Genomic DNA, 18562 nt, shown 5'->3' on the forward strand with positions numbered 1-18562 from the left:
ATTCAGGGCTGCTGTCCTGAGCCACTGTGTGTTTGGAAAATCATGCCAGCCCAGTGGGGAGGGTTTGGACAGTGTCCATGGGTGCTGATGGGAGGTGCAGAGAAGGATGGTTTACAAGTGGTTGCATTGCCCAAGCAGCCCCGAGGATATCGGGGGCCCCTTTCTTGTAGGAGCACCATTTGTTTGCCTTTTAAAAAGCCTTTTGATGGATAAACAAAACGTGGTTTATCTTTACATTGGAATATTATTCAGCCATAAAAGGGTATGAAGTACTGACACATGCTACAACATGGATGAAGTCTGAAAACATTATGTTAAGTGAAAGAAGCCAGACACAAAAGGCTACATACTGTATGGTTCCGTTTATGTGAAATATCGAGAGTGGGCAAGTCCATAAGATAGAAATTGGTTGCCCAGGGAAGAGGAGAAGGACTGACTGCTAATGGATATGGCTTTTTGGGAGGATGATGAAAATATTCCAAAATGAGGTGGCAGTGATAGGAATACAACTTGGTGAATATGCTAAAAAACCACCGAATTGGTCAGTTTAAAGGGTAAATTTTATGGTTTGTGAACTATACCTCAATTTTTTAAAACTAGAAGGAAAAAAAAGGTCTTTCGAGGGCTCAGCACTTAACTCTCTACCCCTCTGCCCTTGGTGGATGTAGCTGATTCATTGCAGGAGCGGCTGTTCTCTCCTTCCACAAACCCCATCCCTTTTCTTCCTGCCTCACCCTTGGTCACAGATAATCTTTCCAGCATCCCTCCCGCAAAGCCTGTTTTCCAGGAAAGATCTTTTGGAAGTATTCATGCTGAGCAGATATGCGGCTGCTCTCCCGAGGCATTTGCATATTAGCTTCTAAAGGGAGAAAGCTTTTCGGTGAGAGGAACAAACGTTTAATTTTAGAATTCCAAGTAAGAGCAAGTGTGTGTGAAAGGTTATTACTTTTCACAGGGTGGAGTGCTCTCGGTGGTTCTGGAGCTCCGGGGTGGCAGGTCCCCTTTCCACCCATGGATCCGGCTGACCCCAAGGCAGGGCCAGGTTGGTGGCGAGTGGCAGGCTTAGAAACATCCCTTCAGGATGATCATCTTTGCCCAGACCCACCCAGAATTCCTCTGACATTTTTCCAGAGAGGGGGGCATTTTGACTTTGGGGGGCTGTGGGAGGAAACACCCTTCCGGTCAGGCTTCATTTCTGCTCTGTTGATGTGCTTGGTTCTTGAATCAGGTGGGCCCGATTTGAGACAGACCCTTTGCCTGGCTCTTTTCTGCTCTTGTCCCTGACAGTTCAGCACTACTTGTCCTTACCCAGTGCTCCTCCACCCCCCACTTCCCTCTTTACATCTCTTGCTGCCTTCCCCCGCCTTCCCTACGGTCACAGACCCGTCCTCCAAGACCTAATGTGGTCCAATTCAATCTTTCTTAGAATCCCCTTTAGTCAGTGTTAAGCCCTCTTCCTTCGTATTTTCTGCGGCTCTTGGATTCCTGAGACCTTTATCTTAATCATATTTGGATCTTCAGTGCCTGATACGGTACTTGTATACAGTAAGCACTTAATAAATGCTTCTGGATTTCACTAAACCGAGACTGTGTTTGGCCCTGTAGGGAAATGGGGAACAATGAAGTCAGAGAGGGAGGTGCTGAGGAAATTATAAGCCTCAGGAATGAATTGATGAGAGACAAGAAAAGAGCATTTGTGATACGAAGGGCTGGAGATGGGGGCACCTCAGAGCCTCACGTCATGAGCTCAGGGCATCTCAGGAGCCACCGGTGGAGGAGCTGCTTCCATGGAGTATCCTTTCCTGAAAGATCTCTTGGATTTCAGGCTTCCATCCTTAGCTGGAAGGACCTGCACGAACAAATATTTATCATGTCTACTGTGTGCCAGGCACTCATCTAGATTCTGCCATTTGGTTGGAGCTCCGTTGGGTGTGGATTTGGAGGAGCACAGGGCTTTTGAATATGCCCTGCCTAGGCTGGGAGAGTTGCTTTTCCCTGAGCCTCTTGGGTTTTCCCCGGATTCCTAGGGATGTTAAAGTCCCAAATGATCGCTCATAGGAAAAACGCATTGGTGCTTCTGTCTTAAACACTGCCATTCACGTCCTGCCTCTGAGAGGAGGAAGGGAGTGAGAGTAAGACAGGGCTGCCCTTTCCACCCCGTGCATGTGGTGGATGGATGCGGCCTTGGCTCTGTCCGTTAGGGTGCCAGCATGAGGTGGCTGGCACATGCAAAGGGTTTATTGGGGACACTTTAGTGAGGGGGAGGTATTTAGAGAAGTGTGGTCAGGGTTAGGGAAACCAAAGGGAGGCACCGCTGGGGTTGGCAACAGTGGGAAGCTGTTCCCTCCCCTTAGTCAGGAGGGCGGAGCTCCAGAGTTGGGGAGATGGGGCCCCTGACAATAGCCATGATGCTGAAGGGACACAACTGCCGCCAAATTGTGGTGAAACAGAAGGAAGAGGGGAATAAATGCTTTGCCCACTCCAGCTGGAAGCTTAGGGAGCCCAGTTGCTACAGTAGGTGGTCCAATAAGGGCAGAGAACTGTGTGTGCCTCTGTGTGTGTGTGTGTGTGTGTGTGTGTGTGTGTGTGTGTGGTTGAGAATACCCACCACCCCCTGGCCGCCTGGGCATTCCAGTGCCCTGCTGGCTCTTGCATCTCTTAGGTTAAAGAAGAAAGTATGCTGTCTGCATCAGCAGGATGGGCACTGGGTAGTTTTGACTGTAGCAAGAGTGACAGATAACATTCATTGACGGCAGGCACCCAGCATCCTAAGCATTTTCCGTGCATCCTCTAGTTTAGTCTTCACAATAGCCCCAGCAGGTAGGTACCGGTATTATCCTTATCTTCATCCCAGTACTGAGAGTTAGTAAGTTGCCCTGTCGCACAGCTAACAAGAGGCGCAGGTGGGCTCAGAGTGATTCTGTCTGAGTCCTGAATGCATACATGTACCCCCCACTGCCTCTGATTCTCCTTCCTCCGCAGCGGGGCCCTACCCACCCTGTGGTCAGTGCCACGCGTGTGCTGGTCCCACTGCCTGGGATGGTCTTCCCACTTCCTCTGCACTTGACCCAAATGAATCCATTTTCGAGACCCACCTCAGATCTCACTTCCTCCGTGAGCCCTTCTCCAGCCATTCCAGCCCCCATGCCTCCCCGTCGCAGGCAGTGGCAGGGAACTGCCCACCATGCCCTCAGGGTGTGTTATCGGCTGTTCTGAGTGTGTACATCTCCTCAGTCTCCACGAAGACTCCAACTTTCTTCCATACAGATCTTAGGTCCTGAGTTTTCTTGGAACTCTTCCCTCACTCCAAAGTTTTAATCGAAGAGACTTCAGTAATTATTCCAGGGTTCAGGGAACCAACAGCAATGGTGCCTATGGACCAACAACATAGGGGAGATGCCGTTACCACTCCAGAGCCTGAGGGAACTTCTTCAGAGGGAGCTGCCGTGGAGCCCACGGAGGGCTGTAGCCCTGGGAGAGGGGCCACGTGATAGGAGATGATGGATTGGAGGATTGGTTTTCTACTTGGTTAGTAAATGCCCACTGAGAGCCAATAGGGAGGGTTTTTTAAAAGGAAAGAGAGTAAGCTGGAGATGAAGTCACAGGAGCATATGGTCTCGTTGAGTGTCTGCAGGAGAGATGATGGGCATGTAGCCCTGCCTGAAACAGCACGGTGCTTTCACAGAGCTATATATCTCCCCCGGTCAGATGCACGCGCCATCAGCCGGGTGGTCGAGCCCAATGGAGGTGGACGTGTGAGGAGCCAGAATTGTCGCAGGCGGGCTTCCCTGGTGCCACAGTGGTCAAGAATCAGCCTGCCAGAGGGTGGGAGGGAGGGAGATGCAAGAGGGAAGAGATACGGGGATATATGTATATGTATAATTGATTCACTTTGTTATAAAGCAGAAACTAGCACACCATTGTAAAGCAATTATCCTCCAATAAAGATGTTAAAAAAAAAAAAGAGAATCCGCCTGCCAATGCAGGGGACACGGGTTCCAGCCCGGGTCCGGGAAGATCCCACGTGCCGCGGAGCAACTAAGCCCCGCGAGCAACAACTACCGAGCCCACGCGCCACAACTACTGAAGCCTGCGCGCCTAGAGGCCGTGCTCCACAACAAGAGAAGCCACCACAATGAGAAGCCCACGCACTGCAACGAAGAGTAGCCTCCGCTCGCCGCAGCTAGAGAAAGCCCGCACACAGCAACGAAGACCCAACACAGCCAAAAATAAATAAATAAAATAAATAAATTTAAAAAAAAGAAAAAAGAATTGTCACAGGCTTCCTTCTTACAGGACAGGAGTTGATGCTAGTCCAATGGCCTCCTGGAGGACTTCCCCAAAGGCCTCACGCAGGCCACAGAGGCATCGGAGTGGAGCACGGCCAGTCTGTGTCTCGGCAGTTTTGAAGTCTCACAGTTCTTTTGAAATGTCTCTGGAGGGTCCCGGAAGTTTGGATAATTGGCAAACGTCCTTCACCTTTGGGGCTGACATCAAGGACAGGGCTATGCACCGTGTCCCCGCCCCCCCTCAAGCATCACCCAAGGCCACTTGGTGTTGCACAGGGAGGACCTCAGCCTCTCTCAGTGTGGTGTTGCTTAATCTCATTTCTTTTTTCTCTATTCCTATTTTTCCACCCACTCCTATTGGCCTCGACCCAACTAGACACTGGAAGGGCTTTCAATTGTGAATTGTGGGGAAGCAGTTGGAAGGATGAGTAGCAGATGAGAGGCTGAGAACCCTTCCCTTTTGGGCCTCTCTGTGCTGGCCCTTGTAAATTTTGCTAAGTGTCTTTGGATTTTTCTTTCTGCTGAGCCTTGGATGTGCTAGGAGATGCTCCAGACATCCCAAGTGCCTTTTCCTCCCCCGAACTCATCACACACCCTGCGAGCCCCGGGCCTTTGAGCTTGTGGTTCTTGCTGCCTGGAAGACGCTCTCACCCCTCTGCTTTGCCTTGTTAGGCTTGGGGAGCAGTGGGGACTGTGGAGAATTCCACAGTTTATGCTCCATTGCAAGAGTTTCTGGGCTCCTGATCTTCAACTTGTGGGTCTGAATGTTACTTGGAGTAGGCGTGGCTGCTTGCCTTGGCAGAGACTCAGGAAGGAAACAAGTAGGGGTGGGTGACACAGCCTGGGTAGAAACTTAGAGGCAGGGGGGACCAGAGGAGACACTCGGGAGAGGACAACTGCTCCATGTGGCTAAAACTCGGGGAGTAAGAAGAGGTGAAGCTGAGGAGGCCAGATGGGTCCCATAAGGGACTTGACCGCTGTGCTAGGGCATCTTTTCTACATCTATTCCTGGGAACTGCCAGGGCCTGGGTGTGGCTAAGGTCAGTTGTAGTGGTAGATTCGACCCTTAGGCAGGCTGTAGAAGCCAGGGCCTGCCTGACTGGGGAGAAATCTTGCATTTTACAAAAAAGGAGATGTTTCTACACACCAGACTGTGTCCTGCCTGCCCTGGTGCCTTGGCTTCCTGATACTGTGTATGTTTCAGAGATCAGATAATGCTTTGGTTCAGGTTTTAAACTTTCATTATTCCTTTATTTCATAAATAAAACATAATAAAGATAAGCAAAGAGGAAAGGGAAGTGAAATTAACCTCACCCGTAATCCCACCACCTAGATATCATTTACATTGAAAACTTGGGTATGGAGACTTCCCCAACGATTTTCTGTATTTTACAAAGTGGAAACAAACCGTAGGTGTATTTTGTAACCTGCTTTGTTTTATTATGTGTGTGTATGTATGTGTAATTTTTTTTTGATTTATTTATTTTTGGCTGAGCTGGGTCTTCGTTGCTGTGCGCAGGCTTTCTGTCTAGTTGTGACGAGCGGGGGCTGCTCTTCGTTGCGGTGCGTGGGCTTCTCATTGCGGTGGCTTCTCTTATTGTGGAGCACGGGCTCTAGGCACACGGGCTTCAGTAGTTGCGGCGTGTGGGCTCAGTAGTTGTGGCACACGGGCTTAGTTGCTCTGTGGCATGTGACATCTTCCCGGACCAGGGATCAAACCCGTGTCCCCTGCATTGGCAGGCGGATTCTTAACCACTGTGCCACCAGGGACGTCCCTGTATGTGTGATTTTTGTCCCATTTAAAAAATATATGCTTGCCCAAAACTCAAACTGAAGGGTATAAAGAGAACCCCTCCTTCCCGCCTCCCCACCCCATCCCCTAATTCTACTCCTCAGAGGTAGCCCTCTTTAAAAGTTTCCAGTAAATCTTGGAAGGCATTATGCTCAGTGAAGCAAGTCAGACAAAGACAAATACTGTGTGATATCACTTATATGTGGAATCTAAAAAAATATAACAAGCTAGTGAATATAACAAAAAGGAAGCAGATGTACAGATAACAAACTAGTGGTTACCAGTGAGGAGAAGGAAGGTGAGATGGGCAAGATAGGGGTAGGGGAGTAAGAGGTACAAACTACTAGGTATAAAATAAGCTGCAAGGATATATTGTACAACACAGGGGTTATAGCCAATATTTTATAATAACTATAAATGGAGTATAACCTTTAAAAATTGTGAATCACTATATTGCACACCTGTAACTTATATAATATTGTACAACAACTATACTCCAATTTTAAAAAAGTTTCCTGTACATCCTTGATTAGGGAGAAATTTGGAAGGGATCATGTGTGTGGAAGAACAAATTGTAAATATTGGATGCTGTGACTTGTACAAATATAAGGTGTCATGTGTTGGTCAGGAGAAAGGCCAAGGGTGGATTTGGAGGGACTAGGAAGTAGTTTGTGGTCAGGGAAGGGACTTTCAGAAATCGGTATTGTAGAGGTTCAGGAAAGGGGGAGATGGAGAATTTTGGAGGCCTGGGTTTTGTTTGGATTTGTCCTGTGGATGTTGGTGAGGGGCAGGGTGAGTAGAGGTGAGTGAGACTGTGGGCAGGGGCCAGATATGGTCCAATCTTACCTCCTAGGCGGGGTTGGGGTGGAGAGGGTGGCAGGTGTGCACATGAACATGAGACTTGACAGGAAGCAGTGACAGTAATTGATAGATATTTATAAAAATACCCTTGCTTGACACAACAAAAAGTCGGCAACTCTGTGTTGGTCCTCCAAGTTAAAAAAAAACGCTTTTAACAATTCAGTGAATATTGAAAATCTGAACGAGACTGCTGATCTGGACGGGGAGTTGTAAATGTCACATTTGGTTCTGGTTTTGTGTCTGGCTGTGTGGTCTTGGGCTGCACCTTAATTTCTTTAGACCTCCCCGTTTTCTTATCTGCAGTAGATCAGTGGTCCTCAACCCTGAATGCACATTAAAATCACCAGGAAACTTACAAAAAAAAAAGAAAGAAAGAAACCAACGTCAGAACCCCACTACAATCCAAATGTATCCAAATCTCTGGGGGTGGAGCCTGGGAATTTTTTAATGCAGCCAACGTTGAGAACCCCTGGATTAGGATCATCCTATTTGCACATTTGAGCCCTAAAATGTTATGATTCTATGTATTATATCATACAGTTTTGTTCCTTTCAAATACCGTGCACAAAATGTTGTAAACTTCTTACATATGAAGAAATTTTACATTTTACAAAAAAAAAAAAAAACTCCCCATAATTCTCATTAGGCCAATGGTATAATGTCAATGTCCTTCGTCCAGTAAGTCAGAATCATAAATGTAGTAAAACATGAAATAATTAATTTTTGACCCAGGACTTGCAAGTGTGGACTTTAATTTCTCATTCCCACATTTTAAAAAAGGTACTGACTACAGGCCTGAGGCCACCTGCATTCTTAAGGAAGACCCTGAAAAGTTCAGAGAGAAGACGTTACTGGAAATGTTTTTTGCTAGAAGAATTGGGTATACTGTAAAGTTCCAAATTAGGCAGTCCAGTTTAGGGAGTCTTTATCGGATCTAAATTCTACATGGAGTAGGAGGTGTTTAAAGAGACTCAGTGCTGTTTTATCTTCACTATTGAAGTTTTGGGTTTTGTCTCTTCCTAAATGAGTCATTTTTTTAAAAAGGAACCTAACTTGGGGAGGTGGGGAAACCACTGCCGGAGGTGCCGAGGAGGGGCGGGCACTGAGGCTGATAATCAGGGGACTGAGTTTACAGTTGGGCGGTTCACCTGGGAGGGGTGGAACCAGGGACCCGCCTGCAGAGGGTGGATCAGGACCAGTGGGACACAGTCTGGTGGGGGGTGGGGTAGTAGAAATGGCATTGATATTGTTTATTAATTTACCAAGTATTTTCTGGAGCACACCCACCAAACATACAGCCTGGTATCAAGGCTCAGTCCACACGTGCTAGGAGATTAAGAACAAAGGGGAAGGAACCTTCTAGTTTTCACTCCAGTTGGGGACACAAATCATGGAGGTCAGGCGTGTCTGTATTTCCCTGCCATTACAAGTAAGTGAACTGAGGTTATGGTGCCCCATAGCAGTGTGAACAGTACAAATGAAAATGTTAGTCCCAGGCAGGATTTCAGAGGAGAAAACATGGCAGCCTGGAGACCCCATTGTGGAGCGCCAGGGGGCCTCGTGAAACATACACTGGGTTCAACAAGACATTGGTCGAGAGCCCTGTGGGATCTCCGCACATCACTGCCTCTTTCTGTGCTAAGTGCTCCCAGCTGAAAAATGATCTCACACACCTGAGTCCCCCAGGCCCCTGAGAGCTGTTCAAAACGTCCGCTGCCCTTGATGCCTGGGGAGGGAGGGGAGGGACAGAGAGTGGGGAGGTGCTGACAGGCTCCATGTGGAAACCAGAAAACCAGGGCAGCCACATGGGATCGGCCCACGTGCTTGGGGTGAGGAGAGGAGCACAGGGCAGGTGCTCCCGACACCGGGAGCAGTTGTATGTGTTTGGAATGTCGGCCAAGCACACTCCCTTTATTCCACGCTGCCTTCCGCCCCCAGGAGTGCTCATTTTCATCTTTTCTGAGTGGTGTCAGCCTCCTGCAGTTGTGCCTGCATGTTTTCTAAGTTTGTCACAAACTTCCTGTTTGGGTCTGGTCTGAGGCTCGAAGCTTTGTGTGTTTTGAAACCCTGGCATTTACAGAGGTCCAGTGCTTCTCTCTTCGTGGCCATGGGGTGGCCCTTTTGTCCTCCTCCCTTTAGCTGACTTTGGCCATCCTTCTTTGCAGACCTTCCCCCTGGGAAATGCTCTGTAGCTTCTGCACTTGTTCCCCTTAGGGAGGGTTGAGAGTCGTGAGATCTGAAGGAGGGAGGGGAGCCACGCTTACTGGGCCCCTTATATAATGCCAGGCACTGCGCTGGATGTTTTCCTACATTTCTTGTTTTATTTAGGCCTCGCATTAGCTCATGCAGAGCCAGGCTCAGAGAGGGGAAGTGACCAGCCTAAGTTTGGACAGCCACTGGGTGATGAGGTCAGGATGTGATCCCAGGCTTGACTCCAGAGCTCTTGGTATTTCCACTGTGTCACAAGGACCACACTGTGCCTTTGGTTCCACTGGTTTGGGGGAGATCTTGATTTCTTATTGGGCATCTGGTGGGCAAGCATCACCTTCCCCTCCACAGATTCCTCCCAGACCCTTGTTATTCAGGTGCTGCCCATTCTATCTGCATGGGGTGTGATTTGATGACCCTTGAGTGCCTTGTTGACTTTCACCATTCTCAACCATCCTCCTTCTGTGACCCCAAGAATCCCAGAATTGTATGGTCCCTGGCTGACAGTCAAAGTAGATTAGAGCCAACTCCCAGTTTCCCAGAAATGGAGTATCCTTTCTCTTCCTTCTGCCATTCTGCTAGTCACCATGAACTCCACTCAGCCAGATTTGGACTGCTCACATTTTAAGCTCTTCCCTTGAAGAGGGAGGAAGATAGGATATCTGTGTGTGAAAGCATGTACCTAAGGAGGGTTCCCAAGACCTTGAGTATGTAGGAGCAGGAAGGAGGGGAGAGCTACATCCAGCCACCCTCCCTCTTATTAGGGTGACTGTTGTAGGGTGTCAGACTCTGGGTGCTCCTGCAAAGGAAGAATAGTTACACTTCCAAAACTTCAAGAAGGCCCTGTGTCCCTTCCAGTTACCATCCCAGTTCTTTTGTATTTTCTGAAAAACTTCTAGAAGTATATCATCTGTGTTTCATCAGAATTGTTTTGTAGATCAAGTAACATTTACCATTGTAGACTCTGTGTTGAGCAGTGGGCAATTCCAAGCATTCAACGCATATATTAATTACCTTCAAGGGGTGTGCCATCTACACGGAAACTTAGCAAATGGAACAGTTGCCAAGAGAAGCTAAGTGCAGTGAACTCAGAAGAGCAGGGATTGCTCAGCAAGCTGGGGCGTGAGCAGGGCGCTCAGAGGGGTGGAGCTATGGAGATGGGGTGGGGAGGAATGTCCTGGCATTGGGGCCTTGAGGGGTGCATGGAAAGGGGAGGAGCATCCTGGATGGGGTGCAGTGGAGTGTGCGTGTGGGAAGCAAGATCGAAGAAGGAGCCCTTCCAATTGCATGGGACGGGGATAGGTAAAAACAGTGCTGTGAACTATTATAAATACACTCCACATGTTCAACAAGGAGAGGAGATCGTAAAAGAGGAGAGAAGTAGAAGATTCCAATGGAACGTTTAGAGCTGAAAGATATAACATTCGAAATAAAAAACACACTGCATGAGATTAAAGCAGATTAGACGCCAACTTGAAGACATAGCAACAGAAACTATCCAAAAAGAAGCACAGAGATATTTAAAACAAAAACATAGCATTGACAACTTGTGGGACAGTATTAAGTGGTCTAACGTATGTGTGATTGAAGTCCCAGTGGGAGGGGAAGGGGAGAGGGAAAAATATTTGAACAAATAATGGACAAAATTTTTCGTGATTCCATGAAGACTATAAATCAGTGGTTGGAAAACTATGACTTACAGGCCAACTATGGCCTGGTGCCTATTTTTGTAAATAAAGTTTTATTGGAACATGAAAACAAAACAGTGTTGTAAGAAGCTTCATTTGGATGTATGCCCTGTAACAGGGGAATGCTGGGAGGTGAGTTAGAAGACATTTATCACATTGAATTTTGGGAATGAAACGTTGAGGCCTTGGACCAGGGTGGTGGCATGAATATGGACAAGAGGAAAGAGAGATGGAAGATTTCAAACCCCAGCTCTGCCACTTGCTACCTGTGTGACCTTGAGCAGGTGACTTCATCAAACCTCAGTTTCATCAACTGTAAATAGACACTCAGAACACCTCACAGGACTGGTGTGTGAGGATTTTAACTTGGGTCGCACCCAGCACACAAGTGTAATAGGCAGGATTTGTGACTGACTGGGAGGAATTAGGGGAGTGGAGAGTGAGGACTCAGAGGGGCTCAAAGGGCTGAATCTGGGGGCCTGGGTGAGTGATGCAGCCCTGACAAAAAAGGGATGGAGCTGTTTGGGGTCGCGGAATTCTTCAGTTGGAGGAAGACCCTTCTCCTAAATCCGTGCTGCCAAGGGCCTGTCCCAGAAACCCATAGCCACGTGGATTGTGTGTGTCTGAGCCCACGGCCTCTCATTTCAGCTGGGCCCTCAGTGATGCTGGCCGGCGGCTGGCTCGCTCTCCCGTCAGGGTTGGCACTTCACAAGGCGAGGGAGGTACGTGGGGCACAGAATTTGAGGAGGTACTCGGTTTCAGGGCTGACCCTGCAGGATGTTCCCCATGGTCCCCACTCCATCCAGCCCCCCTCCCTGTCTTCCCTTCGTCACTCAGGAGACCTCCTGCCGTCACTGATTACTGACAAGGTCCCCTCGCTCAGCAGCGAGCTCACTCAGGTTCTCGCCTCCCCGCCTCGTGCAGTTATCCCCATCTGGGCTCATCCCAGCTTGGTTTCCTTCCCCTCAGAGGAGGACACACCCCTCCTCCTCTTCCTGGCCAGAGGGAACCTTCCTGCTGCACCCGGGTGCCCGTGCAGCTCCTGGGACCTCAACCGCTCCAGTCATTCTGCTGTAGTCTTTCCTCAAACCTTCACCCCCTCTTTTTCTCATTCCCTTTTCTCCTTCCCTCACAAGACGCCTGGAAAGAATCTGCCCTCGGGTTTTGCTCCTTCGCTGAGGCAGCCCGCTCAGGTTGGCTTCTGCCCATGGGAGGTGTGACTGGCGCAGGGGAGGGACCTGGTGGGTTTGCTGTGAGGGGCTCCTGCTTCCATACGAGCTGTCCCCTCTCAGGTCACCTGTGGCCTCCATATTACCACACCCAACGGACACTTCGGTCCTTATCTTTCTGGACCCTTTGCTACTTTTGACACCGTGGACAACTTCCTCCTTCTTGCAACTCTCTTTTCTCTTGGCTTCTTTCAGTCCACAAATAAATCTCTCAGCTACTATTACTTAAGCACCTACTATGTGCTCTGCTCTGGGGCATACCATAATTCCATGTCCCTGCTTTCAGGGAGTTTCTAGTGTAGTGTGAGGAAAGAGGGATAAAAATATAAACAAAAGTCAGGTGGTGATGAGTACTACAAAGAAAAATACAACAGGGAAGGAGGATGGAAAGGGTGCTGGGGTTGTCAGGAGGGTCTCACTGAGAAGGTGACATTATCACAGAAACCTGAAGGAAGTGAAGGAAGCCTAGTGGAACAGTGTTCCAGGCAGAGGGAAGAGCATGTGCAAAGGCCCTGAGGCAGGAGCCTGCTTGGGATGCTTGAGGAAGCCATTGTGGCTGGAGGAAATTGAAGAAGGGCAGAGTAGGAGAAGAGGTCAGAGAAGAGGCTGGGGCAGGTCATGGAGCCGTGTAGGACATTTCAAGGACTTTGTCTTTTACTCTGAGAGATGTAAGATGCTATAGGAATGTTTTGAGCAGAAGAGTGATTTTTAGGCTGGTGTGGGGAGCATGGTATTTTGGTCTTCTAGGGCTGCCATAAAAAAGTACCACAGACTGGGCGGCTTAGACAATAAAAATTTACCATCTCACAGTTCTGGAGGCCAAAAGTCCAAGACCAAGGTGTCTGCAGGGCCATGCTCCCTCTGAAGGCGCTAGGGAAGGATCTGTTCCAGAGCTCTCTCTTAGCTTCTAGTAGTTTCTTGGCTTGGGGCAGCATGAGTCCAGTCTTCACGTGGTGCTCTCCCTGTGTAGGTGTCTGTGTCCAAATTTCCCCTTTTTATAAGGACACCAGTCATATTGGATTAGGGACCCACCCTACTCAGTGTATGATGTGTGAGCTCATCTTAACAGTTCATTACATCAGCTTCAACCCTATTTCCAAATAAGGTCATATTCTGAGGTCCTGGGGTTAAGACTTCAACATAGGAATTGCGGGGAGACACAATTTGACCCATAACACAGTTCAACCTGCATGATACGTGGATTATAGACAGGCAAGGATGGAAGTAGGGGGACCAGCTAGGAGGTTATTGCAGTATTCTAATGAGAGAAGCTGCTTGGACCAAAGTGGTAGCAGTGGAGGTGGATACATTTTGCAGATAAAGCTGGCATCATTTGCTGATGGATTGGACGTGGGGTGTGAAGGAAACAGGGGAGTCACAATGACTCCTGGTTTGGGGCCTGAGTGACTAGAAGACTGGAATTGAGTGTCTTTCTCTCCTAAGTCCTCTCCACCCTCAGGGACCTTTCAGGGCCCTCCTCCCGGGCAGGTCCATCCACTGCTGGGTTCTTCAGGGCTCCATCCTTGGCGGCCTCTCTAGTCCCTCCCTGATTGATATGATCTGTCCCCATGTTGAAGCCAGATATCCTGAATGTGCTTTCTGGGTCACCCCTACAGGCCCCGGCTCTGGAGGATGCTGAAAGAGGAAGACACGGAAGCAGGACGACCCTGAGAGATTAAGCCTCTTAATCGTGAAACAGGTAGCTTCTCCGACATTCTGGGTGTTTGAATGCTTTATGATGAAGGGGTCATAAAATCGTTTCTTTGATCCATATGGTGTGGAAAATGCCCCACAGAGGGGAGGTCGGCTGCTCTGGGCCTGGACACCCATAGGTGTCCGGGAAACGGTCAGCGCTTGTGGTTTCACGTATTGGAGTTCACCATCACTTGGCATGGGGCTGAGGGCATCCTGTCTCTTGACTTTGCAGAGTTGTTGCAGATAGTGAAGGATCCAAAAGATGTTCATGGATGGTAGCTTCTAGAAGTGGGAATTAAACATCTCTGGAGAATTGGTACAGAAGGCCACTCTGAGAAACTCCACAGAGCCTGTCAGAGGCAGATTCCTGGACCAAGGAGCCTTTGAACTGGCCCTGGGGCATCTCTAGTGTTTTTGTCAGCTCTAGCCCTGTGTTCTCTTTCCAGGCTCAGTTTGTCCCTCTAGAAAATGGGCACATAGCTATGATTCCTCTGCCAGATCTCACACAGAAGCTGTCTGGATGGTCAATAGGTTTGTGTATAAACAGAATTTTTTTTTTTTCTTCAGTTTTAAACCCTGGTCTAGCAAGAGATGACTATTTCCCACAAATTCTTAGTGATGGTGGGGAAGCAGGGTGGTGGTGTCTAATTTGATTCTTTCGGTGCGCACAGGTTTTTTTTCTTGGCAAGTTCCACACTTTTCCTGTTTCTTCTGTGAGACTCATAGTTGATTGCTTCTGTTTCTTTTTTATTGTGCCTGATTTTGATTTAATTTTTAAGCCACTGTGTCTTGGGGTTCCAGTAGGAAACAGATGGTTCACTCAAATGGAGTAGTCCAAGAGTCTCTACTGAAGGAACTGCTTATAGTGGCATCAGCAGGGTTAAGAGAAACCAGCACGGGATGTTGAAGCATCCCAGGGTTAGCAATGTCAGGGAGCTGTTCCATACCTGGGCCTGAAAAGAAGAGGGAGAGATTGGTTATCAGAACTGGAAGGAGAAGCTGTACAGAAAGGCTATCTCTGGTAGGAGGCAGTCAACCTACAGCAACATGGCCGGGAAAGAGCCAAGAAAATGGATATCCTCATTGAATTCCCTGTCAGTTCTCCCGTCTCCTGATGGTGCCTCCCATTAGGCATACTCAGCCAGAAGCCAGGAGGCAGGGAGCATATTGAAGCTGTGCAGAGATCAGAACCTCTAGGGGTGCAAGCTGAGTGGAGACAGATCGGGGATGGGTATCAGGGCACAAATGGAAAATATCTGACCGACCAAGAGATGCAGGTCGCTTGGAATATATTAAAAGGGATGTTTCTACTTTAGGACCAAAAGAGGGTTTTTCGTTTGTTTGAGTGTGAAACTTTGCAGTATTGGGTCAGCTACATAGAACCATTGGCTGTGAGGGCTGGAAGGAGCACCAGAAACCCTCTAATCAAACTTCATCCTTCTTATAGTTGAAAAGACCCAAGGAGATCAAGTGACTTGCCCAAGGCCACTCATTAATTCATGAAAGTGTTTCTTGAAAGCCCATTATATTTCCTCAAGAAAAACAACACAAAACCACTTGAAACAGGACCAAGCAAAATCTGAGCAAGTGCTAGGAAAAAGCTCTGGATGAGTGCTTATTTCCAATTTATCAGTTTGGATTACTTGGGGGTTGTGAATATCATAAAACTGAACTCAAAGGGGCTCCCACAGCACAGGGAATTAATTAAGTGGCTTGTACTAGCAAAAAGCAGGGATGGGACAGACTACAGGGTGCATGTGAGATAACAGCTCAGCTTGTCATCAGGAGTCCAGTTTCTTCCCATCTCTGTGCCGCTCTTCCATGGTATCAGTCCATCCTCAGGCTGGCCTCTCTCCTGGAGGCAGAATGGCCACAGAAGTTCCTGGGCTTATTGTTGCACATCCCTCTGGCCAGAAAGAAAGAAGCATCCCTTGCCGTAACTCTTCAAAAGACTGAGAAAGTGTCTTTCCCAGAAGCCCCTCCCCAGCAAACCAACCCTGCATTTCATTGGCTTGAACTGAGTCATGTGCTCATTCCTTAGCCCATCACATTGGCCAGGTGAACGCCTTCTGTTGATTGGCAGGGATGGGAGATTTTCCTGATTGGCCTATCCCTACACTGGGGAGTGTAGCTTTCCTCAAAGCACCAGGGTGGGGGAAGCAGAGCTCTGGGTACTGTTGAGGGAGGAGGGAAATGGACATGGGGAGAGTGACAGTGGACATCCACTGTACTGTATCATCTATAGAGACCTTACGAATTTGGACTAATTGTTGGGGTAACAGTGAGAGAAAACTCACTCTTAACTAGTGAAAGTCTGAATTGTAAAGTGCTTTAACATAGCATAGTTTCAGACAGAACCTTCCCAAACAGTTCCTGTTGGAAGACTTGCAATTAGCATCTGCTTTTCAGTATGTCTTACGATGTAGGACCTTCTAGGAGGTTAACTATGCCTTCTACAATGCTGTTTTATTTCTAATATGCTTATTCAACCTTTCTATAGCCAGAGTAAACACTGAACTCAAATTCTGGGTTATTGAAGACTAAATTACAGTAATGAAGTTCCTCATTTTTAACCTCATCTATAAAATGGGAATAAGAATAATACCTGCTTTATAGGTCTGTTGTAAGGACTAACTGGGGTAATCCAAGTAAAGTGCCCAGTGGCCCAGTGGCTGGCCCAATAAATGTTACCTTTATTAGCTTCATATAACTCTAAATATTATCACATTTGTATGTTTATGTGCATGTTTATTCTAGGAAATTAACTCTTCACAACAAATATATGTCACTGGTTAGCTCAGCTAGAGACAAGGTAAATAAAGATATTAAAATATTTAGTGTTTATGGATTTTTTTTTTTACTGGAATGGTTTTTTTTTTAAAAATTCATTTTGGGGAAAACCTAAATAAAGAAAAATTTAAGTAGCACACAGTTTTAAATTAAAAGTAGTTATAATCCCTGGAAAATAGGGAATTTTAACTTTACGGTAACATATTAATGTATTCTTGGTTGAAAAAGTCTTGTAAATAGTTGAAAGCCTGTCATGACTTATCCTAGCTGATTTTCTTGCCATTGTTCTCCGTTTGGAAGCTCTGGAGGGGCAAGTGACCCTCCTCAGCTTTGGTTTCCCAAGCCAGCCACTTAGTGGGGCTTTTCTGGGTGGATGGATTTTAGAATCACCTGGATTGGGTGAGATGCTGCAGTAGTGAGAAGCTAGCCTTGGGCATTTATTTCAGTGGGATTTTAGCTGACAAAACGCTGTGAATCGTTCTCAAAAGCCTTGGGTGCCATAAGGCTGACTTCTCAAAATCCCAGGAGGGTGAAGTGTCTTGATTTGGGGTTCCCAGATTAGTGGTGGGAAGAGCAAAGGTGGGCGCAGCACCCTGAAGCTGATTTCAAAACTGGGAGGCGATAACTTTGAGGATAAGGGGTGGATAGGGTGCAGCGAGGGGCCTGTGGACGGAGGATAAAGTTCCAGAGTGACCAGGAACTTACAGACCACAAATTTATAAACCATAAAATTTTTCATCCCCTCTCCCCTGAATATTGACTAAAATTAGACTTAAATTTTCTGTAGGTTGTTTGTTGCCCCCAAGGCTGTCTGGTCACAATTGTGATAAGTAGATGAGAACTAGTGATAACTGGACAACTGACCCTGAATTCTTGGTTCAGAGGGTGCTGTAGACAAGTGGTTCTCAAATGTAGTTTGTCTGGACCAAGAAACTACCAAAAAAAGAATTGGGGGGATTGGCTTAGGGCTACCAAGTTTTTATTTTGCCAAGGAAGGATGTTTTTAAAAACCTAACATCTATCACTACAGTTCTTATAAAAGAAAGGACCATCTTGATCCTAAAATAGTAGGAAGGAGACAGTCTAAGGAATAAAATCTTTACATTGAAAACGTTCAGCTTTAGGAATAATTTATTGCACTCTTCTTATTTTTCTGATATCACCTGTGAAAACAACATTAAGGGTGGATGCTTCCCTGCATCTATGCATAACAGGTGTTGGGGAGATGTGGAGTTAATGTGCAACTGTAGGGGGAAAAATCGTATTTCTTTTGAAGCGTCTCATGAAGCCTAGGAATTCGCTGAAGTCATGCCTTTTCTTGATTTAAAGGGACAGGGGAAATTCACTTAAACGCAAGTCTTCGTAAACCCAATTCATTCTATAAAAGAAGGAACTGTTTACCCTCAAGTCATTAACTTAGAATTGTTAGTTTAATTTTCCACCGGTAGGAAGAAAATTTTGCAGTAACTTAATAGTTCAAATGAAAAGGCATGTCAATAGTTTTTTCTTTTTCCACAATTTAACCCTAAAAATGGTAAATTTGTTGAATTTCATTTGGCTTTCAGTTGTGTGCTACGTCTCTGCATGTGCATGGGCACACACTCACACACACACACACACACACACACACACACACACACACACACAGAGAAAACTTAGTTGGGTCTGAAAAGCCCCAGAAGGGAAAGGGTACTTTTGAGAAAAGCAGTGTGTCCATCAGTCAGTTGCTGGTAAGTGTTAGTACTTGTAGCAGCAGTTGCATCTTGGAACTGCCAAAAGAGTATGACTTCTTAAGATGCCCTTTGAAGTCATTAAAAAAAACCTCCAAACCAGGGACTTCCCTGGTGGCGCAGTGGTTAAGAATCCGCCTGCCAATGCAGGGGACACGGGTTTGAGCCCTGGTCTGGGAAGATCCCATCTGCCGCAGAGCAGCTAAGCCCGTGCGCCACAACTACTGAACCTGCGCTCTAGATCCTGCGAGCCACAAATACTGAGCCCACGTGCCACAGC

At 47.3% G+C, this 18562-nt stretch overlaps 1 protein-coding gene across 12 annotated transcripts in view; it reads left to right on the forward strand.

The window, feature by feature from the left end:
* Nucleotides 1-18562, forward strand: part of TRERF1 (transcriptional regulating factor 1) — a 200568-nt gene that overhangs the window by 67387 nt on the left and 114619 nt on the right. For all 12 annotated transcript variants that reach the window (XM_036869644.1, XM_036869646.1, XM_036869643.1 and 9 more), the window contains one exon: nt 13684-13766. The gene's annotated coding sequence lies outside the window, so the exon portion shown is untranslated. The remainder of the gene's footprint in view (nt 1-13683; nt 13767-18562) is intronic.

Source organism: Balaenoptera musculus, chromosome 11 (assembly GCF_009873245.2).
Source record: "Balaenoptera musculus isolate JJ_BM4_2016_0621 chromosome 11, mBalMus1.pri.v3, whole genome shotgun sequence".
NCBI lineage: Eukaryota > Metazoa > Chordata > Mammalia > Artiodactyla > Balaenopteridae > Balaenoptera > Balaenoptera musculus.